Genomic DNA, 7,732 nt, shown 5'->3' on the forward strand with positions numbered 1-7,732 from the left:
CGCTGGGGTGCTTGCATGAGGAGGAGAGCCGGTGGCGTCTTGGTGCTCGCGTGAGGGAAAGATCGTCGGCTGTTGCTCGAGAGAGAAGAGATCACCGGCGACTGTGGCTCGGCGGCTATGGTGCCCGTGTGAGGAGAGGTCGACGACTGCAATCTGTGGGGCTCGTGCGAGGGAGAAGAGTCGCGACTGTGGTGCTCGCGTGAGGATAAGAGGCCAGCGAGAGTAAGGGCTCGGGGATGAGGGAGAGGGAAAGGAAGAGGGTGTGGGGAGAAAGGTTCGGTGGAGGAGGAGAGGTCGGGGATGAAGGAGAGGAGGTGCATTGCGAGGTGGGGCTCGGCGTGGGGGAGCTAGGGCACAGGCAATGTATTAGATTTATAAAATTCGAACTTAGGTTTAGGAAAAATCAAAACCTAAGTTTATTCATCAATCAACTTCCACTTTTGGGTATTCAAACAGACTTTCTTAAAGCCCAATATTTGATCCCCTTAAAATACATCTTACTGTAGGTTGCTACTCGGAAAACCTAACGGTTCCACTGTACAAAAATTTTATACAAAGGTCTGAACCTTTTCCTAGCTACCATGTGTTCTTTTAAATTAAACTTGGATCGCCTGCGGAACATAACACGTTTGATCCTGAGTTTAATTTATTTGTTCTTTTAGGTTTAGACTTGGATCTCCTGCGAAACTTAACACGTTCGATCCAAATCACCTAGGTCACGAAGACAATTAAATATCTATTTCCAAAATCAGCTTTCAGTACTGCATGGCGAGGCACATGACCTTCTTGGATATGGGAGCAACCACCACCGACTAGACAAAGCCTTTTAAGGAAATTAAATATTTAACCTTCCCATAGTAACCCTAGGTTAACCTCTAAGAACAATCAAATCACAAGGAAAAGAAAAAATAAAAGAACACAATATCGAAAACTAATTCGAAAAACTAGAATCGCATGCCTCTTGTATTTGGTATTTTTACATGGAGATAATACTAACATGATGCGGAAGACAATATTAGTTATACCTTTCTTAGTAGATAATGACCTCTTGATCTTCTACCGTATTCCTCTTCTAATCTTGGATGTTGTGTGGGCAACGATCTTCCAAGACGAGAACCACCCAGCACCTCCTTCTTCTTCCTTCAAGTTTCGGCCAAGCAAAACTTCCAAAGGATGAAAATCTTTTTCCACCAACCAAGCTCCAAGGGATACAAGCTTTCTCTCCTTCTTCTCCAAGCTAAGATCCGGCCACCAACTAAAACTCCAAGAGCATGAAGAGGTTCGGCCACAAAGATGGAGAGAAGAGAAAGGGAAAAGGTCGGCCACACCAAGGAAGAAAAGAGGGAGAAAAATAATAGAGTTTGTTCACCTTGAAGGCACCCAAAACTCCCTCTTTTATAATCCTTAGCTTTGGAAAATAAGGAAATTTAATTACAATAAAATTTCCTTAACTTTCCTTGACATGAATCAATTAAGAAAAATGAAATAAAATTTCCTAATTACCCATGTTATGGCCGGCCACCTCATGGAGGATCAAATAAGACAATTTTCAATCAACCAATTAAAATTCCTTATTTGTTTCCGGAAATTTTAAAAAATAAAATTTCCCTTTAAAATCCCTTCATGGTTGATAAAAAGAAATTTCTATAATTTTAATTTTTCAACATGTGAATAATTTACAAAGAAGAAAAATAAAATATCCTTTCAATCTACAAATAAGGAAAGAAATTTAATCTCTTTTCTTAATCTTTTGTAGAAACTTATAAAAGAGATATTTTAATTTCAAATCTCTCTTTTAAATTATATCTTCCACATATAAGAAAATTTTAAAATTAAAATTCTTTTCTATTTTAATAGGGCCGGCCACCTAAGCTTGGGTTCAAGCTAGGGCCGGCCACCCATGGACCAAGGCTTGGCTGGCCCTAGCTTGGTCCTCAAGCTAGCTTGGCCGACCCCTACAACATGGGTATGAAGGTGGGTATAGCTGGGTATAGCACTCTATAACTAAGAGGCTAAGAGGCTACGATAGGGACCGAGAGGAGGAATTGGTTTTGGTCTCCCGATAAAATTAAGCATCCCGTGTTCGCCCCGAACACACAACTTAATTTTATCAATAATAATTCATTCCATTAGAGAACTATTATTGAACTACCGCACCAATCCCAAATTACATTTTTGGGCTCCTTCGTATTATGAGTGTGTTAGTCTCCCTATGTTTAAGATGTCGAATGCCCACTAATTAAGTGAGTTACTGACAACTCATTTAATTAATATCTTAGTCCAAAAGTAGTACCACTCAACCTTATCGTCATGTCGGATTAAGTCCACCTGCAGGGTTTAACATGACAATCCTTATGAGCTCCTCTTGGGGGCATTCTCAACCTAGATTTCTAGGACACAATTTCCTTTTATAATCAACAACACACACTATAAGTGATATCATTTCCCAACTTATCGGGCTTATTAATTTATCAAACTAAATCTCACTCATTGATAAATTAAAGAAATAAATATCAAATATATGTGCTTGTTATTATATTAGGATTAAAAGCACACACTTCCATAATAACTGAGGTCTTTGTTCCTTTATAAAGTCAGTATAAAAGAAACGACCTCTAATGGTCCTACTCAATACACTCTAAGTGTACTAGTGTAATTATATAGTTAAGATAAACTAATACCTAATTACACTACGACCTTCCAATGGTTTGTTCCTTTCCATCTTGGTCGTGAGCTACTGATAACATTATCTTCTGTATGTGACACCACATACTATGTTATCTACAATATAAATTAATTGAACAACTACAAACAAATGTAGATAATTTAACCAAATGTGATTCTTTATTCAAAATAAATGTCTACAAAAGCTTAGGCTTTCAGTATACACTCAAACACTTACGAGCTCCAAAAAATTCTCAAAAAATTCCTAAAAATTCCATTAATGCTATTATCCTATTAAACCTTATTATTTAATTATTATCTGGTTCAGTATTTTACAAGAAATGTTTCAGTTACTCCACCTAAAGTCTTTTCTCTAGTCATTACATCCTCGTACATATCCTTAATTAGTTGAATATATATTATGCTAACATTTCTCTATTCTAGAATTCTCTATATAATTTCTCTTATAACTCTATCATAAGCTTTTTCTAAGTCAATGAATACCATATGTGTTGGATCGTGATCGTGATCGAATTAAAATTTCGTCGAGTAAACACAGCAGAAAAGAAAAGAAACAATGCTAACAGAGTCAATTTACTTGCACTACAAGAAAAACCCTCATAGACATCGGTGGAACAACAACAGTTTTAAGCAAAAACCGATGTCTTTAAGTATTTTACACCAATTTTTCCAAAAATCGGTGTCTATGAGCGCAGATTTTTGCTCATAGACATCGATTTTTTAGGCGATATCTATGAGCGCCTTTTTTTCATTAATAGACACCGATTTTAACAGTGGTTTTTAAAACCCGGTGTTAATGAACCAAAATAAAATATTTTAATTTTTCCACCAGCCAAAATTTACACTTCACAAAGTTCCCTCCAAACCTAAACCTATATCGCGCCCCTTCCTCCGACCATCTCTCTCAGGCTAAACCTAAACCTGACCATCTCTCTCAACCTCATCTCCCTCTTCCCCTTCCTAGATCAACGCCCCTTCCTTCTCCATCCAACCACACCGCATCTCCTCCAACTCCTCCCTTTGGGTGAGAAGAGGAGACCTTCTTCACATTCCTGTAGCTTTTCCTTCCCCATCTCCCATGCATTCCCTTCCCCAATCCACACCCATGCTCTATCCTCTTCCTCGGCGTACCATCCTCAGCGAGGACGGCTCCGATTCGTTGCCGCCACCGCGAAGAAGAAGAAGAACCCTTGGCTCGACCCCTTCGACTGGGAAGAGAACCCCGACATCGAGTACGGATCCCTCTTCACCAACGGAAAGCAGGAGGAGGACCCTCGCCCTCCCAACAACCCCTCTAACCCCTACAACTTCCTCAAGTTTCCCATGGGATTCAACGTCGAGCTCGCCTCGCTCGCCTCCAAGGTCTGCGGCGACGTGCACCTCTGGTGCTGCGTCATCTCCGGCGGAGTCTACGAGAACCTCCTCTTCTTCCTCGTGATCCAGCTCATCAAGGATAGGTACCCCGGTGTGCAGATCGATGTCTTTGCCTCGCCCTGGGGGAAGCAGATGTACGAGGTGAACAAGAATGTGAGGTGGGCGAATGTGTATGACCCCGACGAAGATTTCCCGGAGCCGGCGGAGTACGTCAACATGATCGGTCTGTTAAAGGTACAAATGAAAGGGGGAAAAACACATGATCCTTGAAATGGAATGACAGCAGAAATCTCACTAGCTTTTTACGAATTTGTTGACAGAATCGATACTATGATTTGATCTTGTTCGACCAAGCTTGCTGGACTTGGCCATGCGGCATTCATGTTCATGACATCTGCTCAGGACAAAGTAAGCTACGTGTACCCTAATGTCAATGCAGCAGGCGCAGGCCTGTTGCTCACAGAGACCTTCACTTCTCCAACCATGAACCTCTCCGAACGTGGATACCACATGTGAGGCAACCACCATTGATGCCTCAATTCTAAACAAACAAACAAAAAAATCTTTTGTTGTTGTGGATTGTTCATTTGTGATACTTGTGGTGTTTCAGGTACGATGAAATGGAGGAATGGTTAGGGAGACCATTTCGCAGTGTGCCAAGGCACCCAGTGTCTCCTCTCAGAGTGTCCGTCTCAAAGAAGCTCAGGGCCTATGTGGAAGAAAAATACAGCAAAGTCGGAGTTCGAAAGGGGGGATTTGTTGTCATTCATGGCATTGAAACAGATTCTGTGGCTTCAAAGAGATCCAAGGGGGACAGTGATAGCTTGTTGCCGATCCAAGTTTGGGTTGAAATAGTAAAAGGTTTGAGGTATGCAGAACTCCTTTGTAGAGATACAAGTTTATAGAGTGAAGCCATGCTATCTACAATAAGTTCAGTCAAGTGGAAGAAAGAGTCAAGAACAAAGTATACATGGATGATACTACTGCCATCATGTAGAATCTATAATCTAGACATGAATGACATTTTACTAGATGTTAACTCATGTGCATACTTTAACTACTAGATCAGTACACATAAGATGGGTGATTTTTAGCTCATGAATAAAGAAGCCAAGACAATATAATCTTATAGTTCCCTTTGTGATGGTGGTAATATATCCTTGCTTTGCATAGAAAATTTAGTTCACTGTCTAATTCATACAGTTGTTGTTCTTGATGGTCTGCAGAAGAATACTTACTCTTGGAAAGTGAATTTAGAATTCTGTGTCATATTCTTATGGATATCAAATCTTCAAGAATTGATTTCATATTAGATACATCTTATTAGCTTGTGGAAACAGGGGTGTGAAGCCTCTCTTTGTCATCCCACATGAGAAAGTGAGGGAGGATGTAGAGGAAGTGGTCGGAGATGACACACATATCCTCTTCATTACCACTCCTGGCCAGGTATCCTAAATCTAATTGCTTATCCTCTTCTATATTTCAAGTGCATTCAGTACTAATTTGCTTTGCAATTGCATCCTTAGCTAGCAGCTCTCGTTGATGATGTAATCGGAGTAATTGCCACAAACACTGCTGCCCTGCAACTCGCTAATGCTCGCAACAAACCAAGGTCATTTTTTCTTAACTCTGTGTTCAATCCTTTTATTTGGTAATCTAGGCCTTTAAGTTGTGACTTAAGTAAAAGGTGTGTGAAGGATAACTATGGTATTACTAGCAATATAAGATAATTGGTGAGTTAAGATTAATATTGTCAAAGCCCCAGTTAGTTGAACCTTTGGGATACAACACACTTTGAAATTGTATTACAACAATGTCAATGTCTTACAACAATTATAAGTTATTGGGGGATGGAGGCTCAATGGCTTCCTTTATATATCTTTCTGAAAAAACAATCACAAAATTGCATTTGCTAACTATTTAGATCAATTATACACAATTTTGTGAGAACTTGTGGAAAGAATAATATTCTTGATGATTTGTTCAACATTGTTCAGAGTTCATAGTTAGCACAAGTAGTACTTTAGCAATTACATGAAAACAATGGACAAGAATAGAGAAAAATCACATCATGCGAAAGCAATTAGGAATTTTAATATGGTAATACATCAAGCTAGAAAGGATCAAGGCAGAATTGGTTATGAATTAGACAACAATCACTTTAATCTTTCCTTAATACCTCCATAAACTGATGATACTGAATGCAAATAAAGTTTGCATGACATATATCATGAGTTATAGCGCATAGACATTGTTTTATATAGAGGCTCCATGGGAGGGTTGATGTGTTTGGTAGTACCAGGGAAGAAGAGGGTGTCGTAAAGGAAATATATGAAAATGTTTGCCGTAAGATAAACCAAAGATAGAAGAGGATTGATGTGTTTGAGAATTTTGGCTCTGGTACTATTTTTGATATTTTGTTAGGCATCGTTTGAAGTTTATGTCCAATAAGATACCATGATGGATTGGAAAAGATATAGGATGAAAGAGATCAGCAAAATAATCTCTTTACTAATAAACCTTGTACAGTAAAAAAAAAAAGTCTTTATCTAAATTCCCATCACCCTCAATATTCTAGCTCAACTTTATTTGATTCGTAAGTGGTTAATAACAAACATATCATTCTTTTGTTTGAGATAGTTGAGATGTTTTTTTTTTCAGTATTGCATTGTTTTCTTCTGAAGAAAAAGCAAACACCTTTGTTCCTAATGCCCGAGAAAAGAGGTGTTCAATCATTGCATCAAGCATAGGAAAGCTAATAGACATTGATGTTGAGTCTGTGAAGAACGCAGTGGGAATTTTTGAAGGCTCTAAAGTACTGATTAATTTTTTAACGCAATGTTCAATCATTGTTGCTACACCAGGACGTTTGAATGATATTCTGAATATGGAAAGATTGAACCTCCATCAAGTACTGATTAATTAAATTGCAACTATGAGAAAACTTTGTTGCAATAATTTCTGGTTTGGAATATATTAAGTTCCCAGGAATGATAGATCTATCACTATATGATGTGGTTGAGATAAATGATGAATGTGTCTCTTTTTAAGCATTCAAATTAGTCATCTTGTTACCTGGTGCTCTTACTACTTTTTCAACTATGATTTTTTATCTTTGTTTACTAATATATTATTTATGTGTTTTTACAGTTTACAAATCTCAAGTACTCCAGAGTTGAAATTGATGAAGTGCGGTTCGAGTGGGCTGAATGCATGCTATATTACATTTGAGTAGGAAAGGTATTTGATTTTTGAAAACTTTGGATGATGTATGCATTTGCATGGAATGTAAATTGCGTATATTGTCCCATGTCAATTTCTTTTTGATGGTGATATTCTAGGACTTTTGCAGCATGTATAATTCTTCTATTTTTGTTCTTTGTTGTAGTTAAGTAGACTAAATGATACTTTTGTTTGACAGATTAGAACAGTGGATGTTTTAACTCAGAAAACTAGACATCTGAAGGTGAAAAGTGGTGAGATTAGGGAAATGAAAGGCACAAGAAGAATGGAGCGGTATAGCAAGTTGAACAGATTCTGATTCTCATAATTTAATGTAGCCTCAGCTTGATTTTTGACTCACGATGTTCTACCTTGATGTGTTGTTAAAAGAATGTTCTACCTTGATTTTGATATCTATTAGCTTTTGATGTAAAAATAATGTTTGTGTATT

At 38.2% G+C, this 7,732-nt stretch overlaps 1 pseudogene; it reads left to right on the top strand.

Annotated features, from left to right (window-relative positions):
- The first annotated feature begins 236 nt into the window (after positions 1-236).
- On the top strand, positions 237-7,477 carry LOC121978136 (annotated as a pseudogene).
- The last annotated feature ends 255 nt before the right edge of the window (positions 7,478-7,732 follow it).

This window comes from Zingiber officinale, chromosome 4B, assembly GCF_018446385.1.
Source record: "Zingiber officinale cultivar Zhangliang chromosome 4B, Zo_v1.1, whole genome shotgun sequence".
NCBI lineage: Eukaryota > Viridiplantae > Streptophyta > Magnoliopsida > Zingiberales > Zingiberaceae > Zingiber > Zingiber officinale.